This window comes from Bos taurus, chromosome 29, assembly GCF_002263795.3.
Source record: "Bos taurus isolate L1 Dominette 01449 registration number 42190680 breed Hereford chromosome 29, ARS-UCD2.0, whole genome shotgun sequence".
In the NCBI taxonomy this organism is placed as follows: domain Eukaryota; kingdom Metazoa; phylum Chordata; class Mammalia; order Artiodactyla; family Bovidae; genus Bos; species Bos taurus.
The window spans coordinates 48,078,667-48,098,045 of NC_037356.1; the positions used below are offsets into that span (position 1 = coordinate 48,078,667).

Below are 19,379 nucleotides of genomic sequence, written 5' to 3' on the forward strand. Positions count from 1 at the left end.
AGTGTCACCAAACCTAGAAAATTCCTGATGTGGCTACATGACTTTTTTCTTCTGAAACAGATTGTTATTGGTGCTCTGTGGTTTCGTTGCTAAGCATATCTGACTCTTTTGCGACCCCATGGACTGTAGCTCACCAGGCTCCTCTGTCCATGGGAGGGATTCTCCAGGCAAGAACACTGCAGAGGGATACACATACATTTACAGTCACATGAACACCACTTTACTTGCATTCACTCTCACCAGGCTCCTCTGTCCATGGGAGGGATTTTCCAGGCAAGAACACTGACGTGAGATACACATACATTTACAGTCACATGAACACCACTTTACTCTCACTCTCATCTAACTTCTTTCTTACCAGGAAGCTGTCTCTATGAACCTCAGTAAATCCAGCCCCACCCTGAGACCAGATACTAACTCACTCCATCGGGTTACTTCCGCTCGCTCAGCACGGGCTCAGAGGACGGGCGAGACCCAGCTTCTGCTGGGAGAAGCCAGGACACACAGCCTGCTTGGCTCAGAGAAACCACCCTCCACACCTCGATGCGGGCAAGCCCTGCGCCAAAGATCTCGCTCAGCAGCCTCGGGCCTGGAGGTAAAAATATCTCAGGGAACAGAGACAGCAACGTGTGAGAGCACATAATCAGTGCCTGGGATCCTCAGACACACGACACACACCCTGGGGCCAGGGCGGGAGCCCCGCTGACCTGAGGGCTGGCCCGCTGCTCGGGGGCCAGGGTTTAGAGGCCTCCCAGGAGACTGCAGGCCTGGAGGCCTCCCTGCCCCCAAGGAAGCTGAGCGGGGCTCCATCGGGACAAAGCGTCTCTTTCCAACTCTCCGGCACACAATCTTGGACTCAGTGTAACACGCAAACACGTCACCAATTCTTTTTTGAAAACAGCTTGGTGAAGATCTAATCCACATGCCATACAACTCACTTGCTATTCAGTCACTCAGTCGTGTCCGACTCTTTGTGACCCCATGGACTGCAGCACGCCAGGCTTCCCTGTTCTTCACTGTCTCCCTGAGTTTGTTCAAACTCATGTCCATTCAATCAGTGATGCCATCCAGCAATCTCATCCTCTGTCGTCCCCTTCTCCTCCCGCCTTTAATCTTCCCAGCATCAGGGTCTTTTCCAATGAGTCAGCTCTTCACATCAGGTGGCCAAAGTATTGGAGCTTCAGCATCAGCATCAGTCCCTCTAATGAATATTCAGGACGGATTTCCTTTAGGATTGACTGGTTGGATCTCCCTGCAGTCCAAAGGACTCTCAAGAGTCTTCTGCAACACCACAGTTCAAAAGCATCAATTCCTCGGCACTCAGCCTTCTTTATGGTCCAACTCTCACAACCACACGTGACTACTGGAAAAAACCGCAGCTTTGACTGAACAGACCTCTGTCCGCAAAGTAACAGGCTGTCTAGGTTTGTCATAGCTTTTCTTCCAAGGAGCAGGTGTCTTTTAATTTCATGGCTGCAGTCACCATCCGCAGTGATTTGGGAGCCCAAGAAAATAAAGTCTGTCACGATTTCCATTGTTTCCCCACCTATTTGCCATGAAGTGATGGGACCAGATGCCATGACCTTCATTTCTTGAATGTTGACTTTTAAAACAGCTTTTTCACTCTCCTCTTTCACCTTCATCAAGAGGCTCTTTAGTTCTTCGTCACTTTCTGCCATAAGGATGGTGTCATCTACATATCCGAGATTATTGATACTTCTCCCGGCAATCTTGATTCCAGCTTGTGCTTCGTCCAGCCTGGCATTTCACATGATGTACTCTACATATAAGTTAAATAAGCAGGGTAACAATATGCAGCCTGACGTACTCCTTTCCCGATTTGGAGCCAGTCCATTGTTCCATGTCCAGTTTTGCTGTTTCTTGGCCTGCATACAGTTTTCTCAGGAAAATACAATTCAGCAGGCTTTCCTGTGATCATGGAGTTGGGTAGACCATCACCTCTGTCCACATTAAAACAGTTACACAGTCTCAAGAACACCATAATTCTCAGCCATCACCTCCCAAACCCCCAGCCCCACCACCCCTGGCAACCACTCGTGACTTTCTATCTCTACAAATTTGCCTTTTGGGGACATTTCATATAAAATGGAATCACATGCTATAGAATCATTCAACTCTCTTTTATCTCTTTTCTTCGATTCTCTTTTGCAAAAAGCCTTGTCCTTGGCACAGTTCCATGAATTCTACGCCTGAATCACTTCAAAATACAAGACTATAATACACTTGAACCTCTCAGCATAGTGTCCATCTCAAAAAGGTTTTCATTATGGGATTTCTCTGATGGTGCAGCAATTGAGAATATTCCATGCAATACAGGGGACATGGGTTTGATCCCTGGTCAGGGAACTAAGCTCCCTGCATGCTGCAAGGCCACACACTGCAATGAAGACCCATCACAGCCAAAATAATAATTAAGAAAAGGTTTTGTTATGTCCTCAGCTTTCACTGAAGTCAAACAGTATATGAAAACTACTGGGGCGTTCCTGGTCAAATGCCAACTGAAGACACCACTTGAGAACGTTCCTCCTAGACAAGAGCACTGGGAAAACCTGTTCTCCAGGTGAACTCATACTAGAAAAGAGTGCTCTGCTAGCCCAGCTTTCCCTTTTCCCCCTGGCTGCCAGGAGGCTCAGAGATAAAGCACACATGTGGCTGCAAAGCCACGCTGTCATCCCAGGAGCTGGTCATAGCCTGATGGTTTTGACAGAGTTTTAATGGTCTTTAACCCAATGTTACAGTCCATGGATCCCAAAGAGTCAGACACGATGGCTCTACTAAGCACAGCACAACTCAACATTAAATCAGAGTTCTCAGGGGGGCCCGTAGCAGAATCACTTGGTTAGTAAGCTAACAAGGCAGATTCCTGTTGAACTGGAGGAGGCCTTAGAACCTGCGATTTCAACAAGACGCCCAAGAGTTCTCATTCTTTGGCTCAGGTTCCAAGTCAAAAACTAAATAACACAGCCCTTTTCCTAGGACTGGGATGACCCATTTGGGTCAACAAACCCAGTTCTTCCTCATCCTCGATCATCCTCACCCCTGCGGGGAGCATCGGTGAGTTGGCCCAGGTGCTGCGTGCAGGGGCTGTGGTAGACGCGGCCGGCACGCACACACAGCCCGGGGGAAGGACTCCGCCTGCCGAGATGACAACGTGGTCCTCAGCTGAGAGATCTGGGAGGATCTACATGATGAGCACAGCGACCAGCACGGCTTTCCCGAGACCTCATGGCCTCCATCTCAGTCCTCAGAGGAGACCAGCAGCTCCCGTGGGGACTCCGGTCCACCTGGACCCATTCGGCCTTCTCGACGTCACACTCCAACCCCGGGGCTCTGCGAAGCCCGAGGTCATTCCGGCATCAGCTCTTCGGGTCCCCCTCCCGACTCGGGGGGATGTTTCCCTCCCCACCTCTCTCAGTGGGCGACCAGGTCTAACGTGTTTGGAGGAAGCGGGGGACAGAGGAGCAGAAGGAAACCCAGGGGTGCTGGGCTCGTTCCCACAGTGGCCCCAAGACGCCCGAGGGTGCAGCTGCGTCCTGTGCAGGCCCTGGGAGCTGAGGGCGTGGTCTCAGAGAGCGTGCAAGGGTGGAGACAGGGAACCCTCCTGGGAGGTGGGGTCTCCAGACAGTCAAGGGGTCGGGAACAAGGAGGAGAGCCGCACAGAGCAAACGTGAGAACCATGCGTCTGGGGTGGAGCCACTGGGCACAGGAAACATGCCCATGGAAGTGTGGAGCCGCATGCTGCCATGAGGGGTGGGCATGGCCTGGCAGGTTCCCTGACCCCTCAGGCCTCCTTGCTCCCTCTGCCCTGGTAAGACGTGCAGGTCCTGGGGCGGCCAGAGCAGAATGTAACCGCCCAGAAAGACCAAAGGCAGGAGGCGTGTGGGCAGGGCTTGGGGTGCCCACTTGACCTCCAGGCCTCGGAAGCAATGGAAGCGCTGAAAGTGGACGTTCGTGGGGGACACTCTGAATGTGTGGAACACTCAGGGCACTTCTGTGGAGCTCAGCAGTGTGCGCCCGGCGTGCAGACTCAGGCTCAGTCTGGCCGAGAGCAGGGGTGCTCAGGGCTTTCCTAAAGGAAATCAGTCCTGAATATTCACTGGAAGGACTGAAGCTGAAGCTGAAGCTCCAATACTTTGGCCACCTGATGCGAAGAGCCGACTCACTGGAAAAGACCCTGATGCTGGGAAAGACTGAAGACAGAAGAAGGTGACGACAGAGGAACTGAACTGAACTCAACTGAACCAAAAGCCTCTCCCAGCAGTTTACCTGGGGGGGCGCGTTCTGCAGACAGTGACAGGGTGATGGAAGTCCTGCCCACGCCAGTGCCAAGCCCGCTCCCCAAGATCTCATCTGGGCCACGGTGACCTGAGGAAAGGGCATCACATCTTCCCATGGTGACCAGCTAGCCATCGAGGTAAGCCTGTTCAAATCCTTAGCCCTAGCCACACACAAGACCCCACTTCCCTTCCTCTTCACTGAAATATGACCCTGTCTCCCGACCACAGTGAAATCGGGATTCATGTGGTAGATGACCGTCCAGGGTCTGCTGTGACAAAGGGCCCCAGGCTGGGCCGCTCAGAGCAGCACAAACATATCGTCTCCCAATCCTGGAGGCTGAAAGTCTGGAAACAGGTTCACGGGACGGAAATCCAGGCGTCACAGAGCTGGCTCCCTCCAAAGGCTCTCGGGGAGGGGCCTTCCGGCCTCTTCCGGCCTCCAGGGGCTCCAGGTATCCCAGTTCATGGCTGCGTCCCCCAGCCCCTGCCTTCATGGGTCTCCTCTGCTCAGACCTGCCTGTCGTAAGGCCTCTTGTGACGGATTAAAGGCCCAATGAGATAATCCTGAGTAATCCGTACATCACAGGACCCTTAGGGTCCATGGTGAAGGACAGAGAAGCCTGGTGTCCGTGGGGTCGCAAAGCGTCAGACACAAGTTAGCGACTGAGAACAGCTTCATGAAAACGGAATCTCTGCATTCGTCCAAGCAAGCACTGTGACTCATGGGTGAGAATTCACTGACTCGAAAAGACCCTGATGCTGGGAAAGGCTGAGGGCAGATAGAGAAGGGGACGCACGACAGAGGAGGAGACGGTTGAAGGCATCACGTTAATTTAACTGTGCATTAACTCCATTACTCTAAAGTGAAACCCTCTGCCACCCATTACGTGACATTCTGGCTGCTCCCTAAATTACCACCCGAGGGTCATTTTCCATGTTTTTCCAAATGGCAGCAGGAGGGGATAGCTTCCAAAGGCCTGAAACTCAGAATCCACACCGCTTTGCTACATGATGACCGTCTCCACTGCAAGGGGACATGGTGGCCAGGATGGGGCCATGGGGCGCCCACGCAGGGGCGTCCACGATGAACAGCGGCCTCTAGGACATCCGGAGGTCGCTGAAGGGTAGGGTCCCTTCGCGGGACACCGGAGGATGCAGGAAAAACAGCTGAGAGGGAGATGAAGCGCGCAGAGAAACCCGGGCCTGATGGAGAATTCTGCCTCCGTTCCCCCAACCCACTCAGGACGTAGCACTTCCTGGGTTCACGAAGACTGACCCCTGAGAGACGGAAACTGCCCCCCTCCATCCACAGCACAGGACCACCATCCTTCTCCAGCTGAGAGGCCTTGGGAGGCTGCCCTGGGGCTCATCTCTCTGTGAACACCCGGCCCCCCGAGGCCCCCTGTCCTGGAGATGACCAACGCTGCGTGGGAAAGGCACCCTGGCCGGCAGAGCAAGCTGACAGCGTGTCCACTCTGGGCCTAAAGGGCCGCCCGGTCCAGCCGTTCTTCCTCTCTTCCCCTGGCACATCAGTGACCATGGCCACAGAGACGGATTCTGAGACCACAGCCCCCACCACTTGGGGCCAACGGAGAGGAGTTCCCTAAGAAGCAGCTGGAGGCCCAGCCCTGATGCAGGGTTCCCAACGCCAGGCCGGGGACAGGCAAACGCTCAGGTCGAGTGATCAAGGGGCCTTTTCTCAGAAAGGAGGCAGGAGGAGGTGAGCGGGCCTTGGTACAAACCCAGGCCCAGGGAGGTTCGACCTGGTCATGAGCCGACAAGCCCCCAACCCGGCCTGGGGCAGACAGCACCCCAAAAACGCAGAAACATGCTGCTGGTGGGCTCAGTGCCCTGCCCCGGCTGCCACCATAACAAACCTAAGCAAGGCCCAGGTCCGGAGCCCGAGGGTGGGGACAAGGCCACGCAGCTCACCCAAGTGCGGGACCTTCCCGCCAGCCTGGACACCTCCTTCTCCGAGCCTGCTCTGCTGCTAGAGGAAAGGGCGGCCACAGCTTCTGCTTGAGCCACCCACGGTGTGCACCCACCTGTCAGCTCTCTGCGGAGCCACTCGAGTGAGCAGCCATGGGGAATTGGCGCCAGCGGCTTCCCCACAAGGGAACTGCATGCAGCTTCTTGGACAGACAGAGGACAAGGGGACTGCAGGCTCTGCCTGCTTGGCTGGAAGAGCAGGGCTGGTCCTCCCGGAGCCCCATCACCACCCTCCTGCCAGGACAGTGCCCACGTGCACCCAGGGAAGGGCGGGAGCAGGGGCCAGAGAAGCAACTCGGGGCATACGGGGGGACAACGACCTTTCCAGAAGGCTTGCACAAGGACAGGGAGAGGGGCTGAACTGGATCTCAGGCAGGACTGGAGGCCTGAGAAGCCAGGGGTAGCAGCACCCACCCCCCACAAGCTGAAGGTGACCAGGGCTGGGGCAGTGGCCCTGACACTCCGCTCCTGCCTGGGCTATTTGTAAGCCTAGGACGTTCTTCTCCTTCTCATCGGAATCTGGGAAGATGCAATGGGTCTCAGTGTTCTTAAGCAGAAAGCAGCGATATACAAGCAGAACATAAACAGATACACAGCACGTCCATGTATTAAAATCTCGCTGGGGTGGACAATTTGGAACAAGGGTCTAAAACGTCTCCTTGGATAGGCGATACATTTTTTCAAAAGTCTGAAAAATATGTCCGAGCAGGAGCAGACCTCACAGACCTGCCTTTCTGGTCCCCAGGCTGGGCGGCCGAGTGTGACAGCAGAGAGAGCTCGGGGTGTGCAGAGCCAGGACCAGGCAGAGCCTCTCAGGACCAGCGAGGCAGGGAGCAGGGGGTCTCACCGATGGGGGCCCAGGCCCTCACCCAAGGATGGCGGTCAGTGCCCCTGCCTCACGAGGTCGGCCGTGGTGAAGCCCAGTATCCAGGCCACACTCTGAAAACACTGATTATAAGCACATATTACAGATAAACAACACCAGAGAGGGCACACAGGAGATGGTCAACATGCAACCAGCAATGGGCGTCAGACTGCAAGCTCAGAGCACATCTCAGCTCTGCCGAACCTCAGGTTGTGGGCTTCCCTCTGTGGTCCCCACGCTGGACACAAGCCCGCATCTCCTGGTCCAGGAAACAGTGGAGGCAGGGCGCCCGTCACACCTCCTCCACCATCCACCCTCCCAACCAGGGCATCTCGGAGCAGAGATGAAGAGCCGCAGTCCCGGTGAGTCCCCCCAAGGTCACACTAACTGGGCAGCAAGGGCAGGTGTGTACTTCCAGCACCCAGGACAACCCCCCCCCAACTCTGACTCAGGCACTGGGGCCCTGGCCATGAGGAACTGCCATCCTCTGGCCGGGGTGCCAAAGTGGGGAGGCAGTCCACACCACAGCACTGAAGATGTTCTAACTCACCAGAGGCGCTGGCAGACTGGGCCCCGCAGGAAGGCTTCTCGGAACCAGAACCAACCGCGCTCCGATGGGTCAAGGCAAGGAGACAGGAGACATGTCCAGAGCTGTGAGAGACAACCAGGGCGCGGTCAGACAGAGGCTCCACGAGGACACGGAGGTCAGAACTGCAAGCGCTCTGATGCCTGCGAGCTGAAAACCAGCGGCTGCGTTTCTGCTTCCTGAAAGATGGCATAGACACACTTTCCCCCACTCCTCCCAAGACGTGCAACGGAAACCCCAGGATGCCGCACAAGAAACAAACCGAAGACTCTGAGGGGTGGAGAGAAGGCAGGCCGGTCGGGGCCCAGGGCTGCAGGGAATGGCACAGCGGTCGCTTCTCTGAGCTGGGTTTTTGCCTCATTTCCCAGATTGGCAGCTAAGAAGCCGGAGAGCCAGAAACACCAGTTGCTGTCCTTCGGTCGTTCAGTCGTGTCTGACTCTTTGTGACCCCACGGACTGCAGCACGCCAGACTCCCCTGTCCTCCACTACCTCCTGGAGCTTGCTCAAACTCATGTCTATTGAGTCAGTGATGCCACCCAACCATCTCATCCTCTGTTGCCCCCTTCTCCTCCTACCCTCAGTCTTTCCCAGCATCAGGGCCTTTTCCAGAGAATCAGCTCTTCACATCAGGTGGCCAAACGACTGGAGCTTCAGCTGAAACATCAGTAGAAGCAGGAAAAAAAAAAGCTGCAAAGAATGACTACTCTCTCCAGAAAAAGCCAGGAAAATGGCAGCGAAACAGGAAAAAAAAAACGTTCAGACAATCACTCCACTACTCCACCTGGATGTCACAGAAGAACTGCGGCCCCCACCCTGCGTCCCAGGAGCAGAGGGCAAGGGGGGAGCCTGGACTTCCCCTCGCGTGGCCGTCACAGGCACTCAAACCTCCACGGGGAGGGAGGGGGCAGATAAACCAAGCCATGGAGCTGGAAGTTTCTTCCCCGACGAGCAGGCACGCATCCTCCTCCAGTTCCACAGTATCAACGCAGACACCACGTGGAGCCTGGATTTCCGCACACACACGGCACGCCCCCATCTCAGTGAAGAGGTCAGAAGAGGGCTGAGTCGGGACCCTCCCCGTCGCCAGCAAGTGAGGCCACGCCCACCTCGTATCCGTGGAGGCCACGTGGGAGCAGGTCCCCTCCCCCACCAGCAACAACAAGGGCCCTCCCCACTGGGGTGTCAGCGGGGGCCAACCGAGGACCCTGGCCGTCTGCAGGCAGTAACGAGGCAGCACGGCTTCCCTGTGACGTCCAGACAAACAGGCTAAAGCAGCAGGCTCAGCGAGGCCCGCGGCGCACGACAGAACGCGCAGCTGTGCACATTTCCACTGAAAATCACTCATAATCCCCCAAACCAGGAAGATCTCAGATGGGTGAAGCACAGCCGGCGGCTGGCAACGCTCAGGGGACAGGGATGTCAGCGCTGAATCTGAGTCTGAAGTGGCAAAACCAAAAATGCCTCGACACATGAACACCCTGAAAACACGTGAAAACAGAAAACCTCACTGAAAAACGGAACAGAAAATCACAACAAGGAAACACAGATCTTCCCTGATATATGATCGGGTGACATCTGGGTAAACCCATCATAAGTAGAAAATATCATAACTCGAAAATGCACATAATACACCCAACTGGACATCACAGGTCAGTCTCACCTCCTTTCAGCATTGTCAGAACACTTTCATTAGCCTATGGCTGCACCGAATGATCTAACACGAAGCCTACTTTATGACGACTTGCTGACTATCTCACTACATTTACCGAAAACTGTCCTGAAAGTGAAAACCAGAACGGTCGTCCGGGTGCAGAGCGGTTGCGCGTTGGCCGCTCACCCGTGACCACGTGGCTGGCGGGAGCCGCGGCTCACTGCTCCCGCCCACGACAGAGGATGGTTCCACGTGTCACAGGCCCAGAAAGATCAAAAGTCAAGATTCAAAGAAGAGTCTCTACCGAATACGTCACTTTCACACCATCAGAAAGTCATGCTGCCGTACAACAGAAACTAACACAATGTTTTAAGTCAACTACACTCCAGCAGAAGGGCTTCCCTGCTGACTCAGGGGCAAAGAACCTGCTGCCAGTGCAGGAGACGGAGGTTTAATCCTGGAGTCGGGAAGCTCCCCTGCAGAAGGGAATGGCAACCCACTCCAGTACTCTTGCCTGGAGAATCCCATGGACAGAGGAGTCTGGTGGGCTACAGTCCATGGGGTCGTGAAGAGTCAGACATGACTGAGAGACTAAATATCAACAATGCTCCAGTAAATTTGTTTTTTTAAAGAAAATACAGAGCAGGAAAAAAAAAAAGAGTAATTGAATATCAAAGTCTAAGTTCCCATCTCAGGAAGCTAGGAAAAGGTGAGGAAAATAAATCCAAAGCAAAGGTTTGAAGGAAGGAAGGAAATAATCAAAACAGTGAAGATAAATAAAAACAAAACCAAAAAAACAATAGAGAAAATCAATGAAATGATGAGCTGGCTCTTTGTAAAAGTCAATAAAATTGACAAAACTAACCAAAACAGACAGAAAAGGCTCAAATTACCAATTCCAGGAACGTAATGGAGGATATTATTATAGAGCCTGCAGGCACCAGAAGGATAAACAGCTCCACACGCTTAAGTTAGACGATACAAACCAAAGAAACCAATTCTTCAAGAAATGCAAACGGTTACAACTCATTCTGTATGAAATAGGTAATCGGAGAAGCCCTACAGCTATTAAGAAGATTGAGTTCCTCATTATAAAACACACGCTTTTGTAAGAAAGAGGAAATCTCCACACCCAGATAGTTTCACCAGAGAATTCCGCGAAATGTTCAGAGAATTAGGATCAATTCTATACAATATCTGGAGTAGGAAATGGCAACCCACTCCAGTATTATTGCTGGAAAACTCAAGTGGACAGAAGAGCCTGGCGGGCTGCAGTCCATGAGGCTGCAAAGAGTCAGACACAACTGAATAACTGAGTATACACTATACAATATCTTCCAGAAAACAGAATCCAGTATGATCATATTGGTTCCATAAAATCAATTGGATTTTGTTTTCTGGAAGATACTGTATAGTATAAGAGACGGACATGACTGAGCGACTTCACTTTCACTTTTCACTTTCATGCATTGGAGAAGGAAATGGCAACCTACTCCAGTGTTCTTGCCTGGAGAACCCCAGGGACAGAGATGCCTGGTGGGCTACTGTCTATGGGGTCACACAGATTCAGACACGACTGAAGCTACTTAGCAGCATGATACTGATACTAAAACTATACGAAGAGAAAATCACAGGCCCATATCCGTCAAATATAGATGGAAAAAAATCTTTACCAAAATATAAACAAATAAGAGTTAAGCAATTACTGTATAAGAGAAGAATTATAGATCAAGACAAGTAAGGTTTATTTCTGGAATGCTGGGCTGGTTCGATTTTTTTTTTTTTTTAATTAACTTATGTGATATGCTATACCAATAAGTTAAAGAAGGAAAATTACACAGTCAAAGCAATCAATGCAGAAAAAGCACTTGACACAATTCAACATCTGTGACAAATTCTCCCCCCACAAAAAAGGAAGAAGGGAAATTCTTCAACCTGATCAAGAGCATCTGCAAAACTTCATGTAATCAGCTAACGTTATTCCAAATAAGGAAAGACAAAACGCTTTCCTTCTGTGACCAGGAACAAGGATGTCTGTTCTAACCGTTTTCACTCAACACAGCAGTAGACGTTCCAGGTAATAGAAGAGGCAAGAAAAGGAGATATAAAGCATACAGACCAGGAAAGTGAAAGTGTTAGTCACTCAGTCGTGCCCGACTCCTCAACACTGTGGACTGTAGCCCGCCGGGCTCCTCTGTCCATGGGCTTCTCCAGGCAAGGGTACTGGAGTGGGTAGCCCGTTTCCTACTCCAGGGGATCTTCTCGACCCAGGTATCGAACTCGGGTCTCCTGCAATCCTTTACTGTCTGAGCCACCAGAGAAGCCCCCTGATCAGGAAGATAGAAATAAAACCGCCCCCATTCGCAGATGACAAGACTGTAAAAAATTACAAGGAATCTCCAAGACAACTGCTGCTGCTGCTGCTGCTGCTGCTGAGTCACTTCAGTCGTGTCCGACTCTGTGCGACCCCGTAGACGGCAGCCCACCAGGCTCCCCCATCCCTGGGATTCTCCAGGTAAGAACACTGGAGTGGGTTGCCATTTCCTTCTCCAATGCATGAAAGTGAAAAGTGAAAGTGAAGTCGCTCAGTTGTGTCCGACTCCTAGCCACCCCATGGACTGCAGCCCACCAGGCTCCTCCGTCCATGGGATTTGCCAGGCAAGAGTACTGGAGTGGGGTGCCATTGCCCTCTCCACTCCAAGACAACACTTCCTACAAATAATGAGTTGAACAAGGTCACAAAATACAGCATCAACATATAAAAGTCAACTGTATCCTCCTGTACTAGCAATGAACATGTGGACAACCAAATGTATAATCCAATACCATTTTTAACTTCTCAAAAAACTACTTAGGTGTGAATGTAACAAAACTTGTATGCTGAAGTCTACAGAAATCAGTGAAAAATAAAAGAACATCTAAGGGCTTAGGCTTCCCCAGTGGCTCAGACAGTAAGTGCAAGTCGCTCAGTCGTGTCGACTCTTTGTGACCCCATGGACTATACAGTCCATGGAATTCTCTAGGTTAGAATACTAGAGTGGGTAGCCATCCCCTTCTCCAGGGGATCTTCCCAACCCAGGGATCGAACCCAGGTCTCCCGCATTGCAGGCAGATTCTTTACCAGCTGAGCCACCAGGGAAGCCCTCAGACAGTAAAGAATCTGCCTACAGTGCAGGAGACCAAGGTTCAATCCCTGGGTCGGGAAGTTCCCCTGGAGAAGGGAATGGCAACCCACGCCAGTATTCTTGCCTGGAGAATCCAATGGACAGAGGAGCCTGACAGGCTACAGTCCATGGGGTTGCAAGAGTTGGACACGACTTAGTGACTGAACTACCACCACCAACCTGAGCCTTACAGGATGACCCAGCAATCCCACTCCTGGGCGTATACACGGACGAAACCTATTCAGAAAGATACACGCACCACCACCCAGTTCACAGACGCGCTATTCACAGTAGGCAAGACGTGGAAGCAACCTAAATGTCCATCAGTAGAGAATGGATGAGCACTTACGTAAGTGTGGAATCTCAAAGAATGACAAAAGGAACTTATCCACAAAGAGAAACAGACTCACAGACAGAAAATGAACCTTGGTTCCCAAGGGGGAAGGGGCGGCGGAGAGGATAAATAGGAGTTTAGGACTAATAGACACACGGGTTTAGTCACTCAGTCATGTCCAACTCTTACCACCCCATGGACTGTAGCCCGCCAGGCTCCTCTGTCCCTGGGGTTCTCCAGGCAAGAGTACTGGAGTGGGGTGCCATTTCCTTCTCCAGGGGAGATAGGTAACACTATTATATAGCAAAATAGATGAACAACAGAAGCATATTGTATAGCACAAAGAACTGTATTCAATATTTTTAATAACCTACAACGGAAAAGAACTTGAACAAGAATAGATATATATCCATCTTATCCACCTATGTATAACTGAGGGCTTCCCTGGCGGCTCAGTGGTAAAGAATCTGCCTGCCAAGGCAGGAGACACAGGTTCGATCCCTGGGTCAGGAAGATCCCCTGGAGAAGGAAATGGCAACACGTTCCAGTATTCTTGCCTGGGAAATCTCATGGACAGAGGAGCCTGGCCAGCTTCAGTCCATGGGGTCGCAAAAGAGTTGGGACACGACTTAGCGTCTGAACAACAGCAATGCATAACTGAGCCACTGTGCTGGACACCGGAAACTAACTCAGCATTGTCAATCAGCAAGACTTCAATTAAAGTAAGTCAACTCAAAACAGATCACGGGGGACTTCCCTGGCGGTGCAGTGGTTAAGACGCCAAGCCCCCAATGCAGGGGGCGTCAGTTCAATCCCTGGCTGGGGAATAAGATCTCACACGCTGTGCGGTGCAGTGTAAAAAATTAAAAATAAGTAAACAATAAATTTTAAAACTTTTTGAATAAAATTTAAAAAGTTCTTAAAAGGATGAATCATGGACTTAGATGTAAAATGCAAAACTATACCACTTTGGGGGGAAAAAATTCTCATAGGAGACAATCTCTAGGCTCCAGGGTTAGGAATGCCGAAAGGATGTCAAAAGCACGAGCCACACACAGAAAAGCTGATAAATCAGACCTCAAAAAACTCAAAACCTTTCGTTCTGTGAAAAAGAGGATACAGATACAAATCACAGACTGGGAGAAAATGCCTGCAAAGCGCACATTCAACAGAGGACTGGTGTCCAGAGTATAAAGAGCTCTCAAAACTTAACAGGATTAAAAAAAAAAAAAAAAAAAAGACCGTCCAATTAAGACAGGGAGAAAAGACATGCAGAGACATTATACAAAGGAAGGCAGCCAGATGGCAAAGGGGCACATGAGACGATGTTCAAAACACCATCAGCCACTAAGACGAGGCAAGCGAAGACCTCAGGGAGACGTCCCTACACCAGCCCGGCCAACGCAGGACACAGTAACACCCAACGCTGGGGAGAAGCTGGACAAGCTCTCACGGTGCCGATGGGAATATAAAATGAAACAGCATGCAGGAAGTGCAGCGCTTTCTTAAAAATCTAAACACGCAGCTACTGTGCAACCCAGAGACGGCATGCGTGGGCATTTATCCCAGAGAAATGAAGACCAACGTTCACACAAAACCCACAACATTAATGCTTGAAAAGTAGAAGCGAAAGTGTCAGTCGCTCAGTCATGTCCAACTCTTTGTGACCCCATGGACTCTAGCCTGCCAGGCTCCTCTGTCCATGGGGTTCTCCAGGCAAGAATACTGGAGTGGAGCCACCTCCTACGCCAGGGAACCACCAGGGAAGCCCCTCTACAGAGTTCTGATGACAGAGGGGCCAACTCCAGAGAGCTGATTGACTGCATAATTCCATTTCTGCATAACTACTGGAATAAAATTATAGAGATGGAAGACAGATTAGGGGCTGCCAGGGGCTGAAAAGCAGGTGAGGCAGGAGGGAGTCTGTGAGAGACGCTGGTGCTGATGGCGACGCTTGTACCCTGACCGTGACATTGTCAGCGTCCTACTAAATGTCATCACTTGGTTCTGCAGGATACGACGTGTGGGGCAGACAGGGTAGAGGGTACGCAGGACGGCTCTGGATTCTTTCTTACAACTGCAATTATTGCTAAAATAAAGAGGTTCTTTTTATTTTATAAAGTACGTCGTGTAAAACAGAACAAATGAAGTTACACAAAGCTGCCTGTGACCGAAGATACATGATTGTATTTCAAGGCGTGCACCCAAACTTGATAAAACATTAGGTCCGGGACTTCCCTGGTGGCCCAGTACTTAAGGATCCACCTGCCAATACAGGGGACATGGGTTTGATCCCTGGTCTGGGAAGATTCCACATGCCCCCGAGCAACGAATAAGGCCATGTGCTCCGGAGCCCATGCTCTGCAACAAGATAACCCACGGCAGTGAGAAGCCCGAGCACAGCAGCCCAGAGTGGCCCTGCTCGCCGCAACCAGAGAAACGCCCTCGTAGCAATGAAGACCCAGTGCAACCAAAAATGAATTTTTAAAAAATTTTAAGCTTAACAAAAGGCACATATGACCACCACAAAACCTGACCCCTAATCTTCATAGCAGCTCTCTTCCTCACAGCCAAAAAGTGGAAGCAATCTGTACATCCAGCAACCCACGAGTACATGAATAAAACGTGATCCGGCCACGCCACGGAGCCGCACTCAGTCCCGACGCTCTGACACACCACACACCGGATGAACCCTGAAAACAGGAGGCTGAGTGAAGGAAGTCAGTCACAACGGTTCCATTTACATGAAACGCTGGGAGCAGGCACACGCAGGGAGACAGAAAGCAGACAGGAGGCTGCCGAGGCCGGGAAGGTGGGGATGGGAGTCGGGGGCAGGCTGTTCACAGGTACAGGGTTTGTTTCAAGGGGGACAGAAATGTCCCAGAATTACCTGGGGTAACGGCTGAGCATTCTACCCTTCGTGTGGACTGCATGGTACGCAAACTACATCTCAAATTGCTGGGGGGAAAAAAGCGAGCAGTGACTGGGTTCTAGGAAATTTTAAAAGCGCCCACTTTATAGCAATCCTCCCTGTCCCCGCTGGAGAATAACTAAATTATTGAACTGTTTTAAAAGGTTAGCCTTCAGCATTCTGCAGCTATTTTTAGAAGTGCTCATCATTCCTGGGGAGATGGAAATCGTAATTATGAAGCGTCCTGAAACAGCTCTGTAACCCTGAGGACTCACCCCAGGCACAGAGTGGCCCGGTGTCCTGGGCTGGGAGTCAGGAGGCACCAGCCTGTGCCCCATCCCCAGGGACACCCTCCACATGAGCAGAGTTCCTGGAATCCAGCTGCCTGGTCTGCAGCTCTACTCTGCAGCCACCCCTGACCGTATCCCAGCTAACTGTGTGAGATGGGAATGCATGAGGGTCACCCTAGCCCTGGAGATTAACAGAGCAGGCACAGAAGGCTTCCCCTGAGGGCCCCATCAGAGCACATGTCACCACCTCTCTCTGATCCAGAAAGGCAGGAATGGCCCCGTGACTGCAGGTCCTTTCAAGAGGGAGGAACCTGGTTCTGCCAAAGGTGAAAAGAAGCTGTTTCATCAAAAACTAAAGTACAGGAATGGACCCAGCAATACCACTTCTAGGCGTATACTCTGAAGAAACCAAAACTGAAAAAGACACACGGATGGATGGATGTGAGAGTTGGACCATAGAGAAAGCTGAGCGCCAAAGAATGGATGGCTTTGAACTGTGGTGTTGGAGAAGACTCTTGAGAGTCCCATGGACTGCAAGGAGATCCAACCAGTCCATCCTAAGGGAACATGGATGGGTAAAGAAGCTGTGGTGTATACATACAATGCAACACTACTCAGTCATAAAAAGGGATGCACTTGAGTCAGTTCTAAGGAGGTGGATGAACCCAGAGACTGTTATACAGAGTCAAGTCAGAAAGAGGAAAACAAATATCGGTTATCAACACATCTACAGGGGCTCTAGAAGGATGGTCCTGACGAATCTGTTCGCAGAGCAGCAGTGGAGATGCGGACATAAGAGGACAAACTTGTGGGCAAGGGTGGGGAGAAGAGGGAGAGGGCGAGATGAGTGAAGGGAGCACCACGGATGCATCACACCAGCGCATGCGCTCAGGGAACTGCAGCGGGGGCTCTGGAACAACCTAGCGCGTGGGAAGAGGCGGGAGGTGGGAGGCAGATTCAAGAGGGAGGGCACAAATGTAAACCTACGTTAATTCATGTCAAAGTACGACGGAAATCAAGCCAGTATTACAAACCAATCAATCAATAAATAAATATTTACAAAAAAACCCAACCAGTACAGGAATGAACCCAGCAATACCACTCCTCGGCGTATATTCTGATAAAACTAAAACTGACAAAGACACATGGATGTATGGATGTGAGAGCTGGACTATAAAGAAAGCTGAGTGCAGAAGAATTGATGCTTTTGAACTGTGGTGTTGGAAAAGACTCTCGAGAGTCCCTTGGACTGCAAGGAGATCCAACCAGTCCATCCTAAAGGAGATTAGCCCTGGGTGTTCTTTGGAAGGACTGATGCTGAAGCTGAAACTCCAGTACTTTGGCCACCTCATGCGAAGAGCTGACTCATTTGTAAAGACCCTGATACTGGGAGGGATTGAAGGCAGGAGGATGAGATGGTTGGATGGCATCACCGACTCGATGGACATGGGTTTGGGTAGACTCCGGGAGTTGGTGATGGACAGGGAGGCCTGGCGTGCTGTGGTTCATGGGGTCGCAGAGTCGGACACGACTGAGCAACTGAACTGAACTGAATGAGAATGAACGCTCCTAGCAGCATCATGCAGAACAGTCAAAAAGTGGAAACAACCCACAGTCCACCAACAGAAGCTGGTGGCGGGTGGTGGCGCTCAGTCGTGTCTGACTCTGCGACCCCGTGGACTGTCGCCCACCAGGCCCCTCTGTCCATAGGATTCTCCAGGCAAGAACACTGGAGTGGGTTGCCACTTCCTGCTCCAGGGGATCTTCCTGACCCAGGGATCGAACCCACATCTCTTGTGTCTCCTGCACTGGCAGGCAGATTCTTTACCACTGAGCCAGCAGGGAAGCCAAGACAGAAGAACAGAGGAAACGTGCTCCACCCACACAAGGGAAGAGAATTCAGGCGTTAAGAGGGACGCCGCCCTGACGCGGCCACAAGGTAGACGAACACTGAAAACATTCTAATCACTGAGGGAAGCCAGACACAAACGCCCTCCCGTCGAACCAGCCGCTTACATGCAATGTCCAGAGCAGGGCAGTCCACAAAGACGAAGAAAGCAGAAGGGCGGCTGCTGGGGCTGCAAGGATGGGACTGTTCGTGGGTGACGGAACCAGGACTTTTTGTGCTAAATGCCACTGAGCTGTACACTTTTAAATGGTTGGTTTTATGTGATCTCACCTCAATAATAAAGAACCTCATTCGCAAAAGCGCACAAGGATTCGGAGTCCACTTCATGGAGAAAGGGAGGAGAGAAAACCTGAAAACAAGGCCAAACGCCAACATTCTCAGGGATGAGGAGGAAAGCAGGAAAACACCTCCATCAGCTTCTGTCCCAGCACCTTTCTGAGGCTGACCTTCCCGCGACCCTCCGGGAGTGCCAGAGTGTGGACAGCGCCTCGCCACTGTACTGTCTGTGCCACGGCTTAAAAGTCTGGGGAGGCAAGAACGTGACTTCACCTGATCTACCCATTCTCCCGACGAGAAAACTGAGGCCGGGCTCCCAGAGCTGCTGAGCAGCCCCGCCTGGACCAGAGCTCCCACTCCTGCCTTTCTGCCATGGCCCCTCCGCTCCCTCTGAAAATCGCTCATCACAAAAGAAGACCCTGTGGGTCCCTGACCTCCGGAGAACACTCTCAACTCTGCTTCTGCTCTGGCTCCATGACAGAGAGGGCAGAAGTGCAGGTGCAAACGAGCCTCATAACAGCTACCACGTGAGATCACTCAGGAGCGAAGTTAAAGTATTAATTACGCCCGCCAGCTGAACCACAGAGCCCGTGACCCCTGAAAGCGTGAAACCCCAGCTGGGCCCTCGCTCGTGAGTGTGATGGCGACCAGCAGCGGGGGGACTAGATGCAGACAGGGCTGCCCCTAACCCACCCAGGGCACGCGCCTCCTAGTGCCCTGGCCTTGGCCAGTCTACTCGCTTCAGCCAAAGGGGCCAGAGCAAAGGGACGCACGGGCGCTTGCTCCCTCTTGCTGTTCTCAGGGACCCTGAGACCTCCCAGGGACCAGGCCAGGCTGGCCTGCCAGAGGGGGGCGGCGAGAGCTGGATGACGCCGTTACCACCCACCCCCAGCCAACAACTAGCCCACCCTAGCGACGTGAGTGACGCCTGCTCACCAGCTGACCACGGCTGAACTCAGTGACCACAAGAAGCACCCATCCCCCTCCTGCTCAAATGGTGAGATAAATAAACCAGGGGCTGGCAAACTGCTGCACATGGGCCAAATGCGGCCCACGGCTTGTTGCTCTAAATAAAGTTTTATTGGGGCACAGCCATGACCATTTG

The 19,379-nt window shown here is 51.9% G+C and overlaps 1 protein-coding gene across 4 annotated transcripts in view; it reads right to left on the minus strand.

The window, feature by feature from the left end:
- The window catches only part of SHANK2 (SH3 and multiple ankyrin repeat domains 2), a 561,554-nt gene that overhangs the window by 520,856 nt on the left and 21,319 nt on the right, over positions 1 to 19,379 (minus strand). For all 4 annotated transcript variants that reach the window (XM_024987497.2, XM_015461388.3, XM_015461387.3 and 1 more), the window contains exon 2: positions 7,703 to 7,803. The gene's annotated coding sequence lies outside the window, so the exon portion shown is untranslated. The remainder of the gene's footprint in view (positions 1 to 7,702; positions 7,804 to 19,379) is intronic.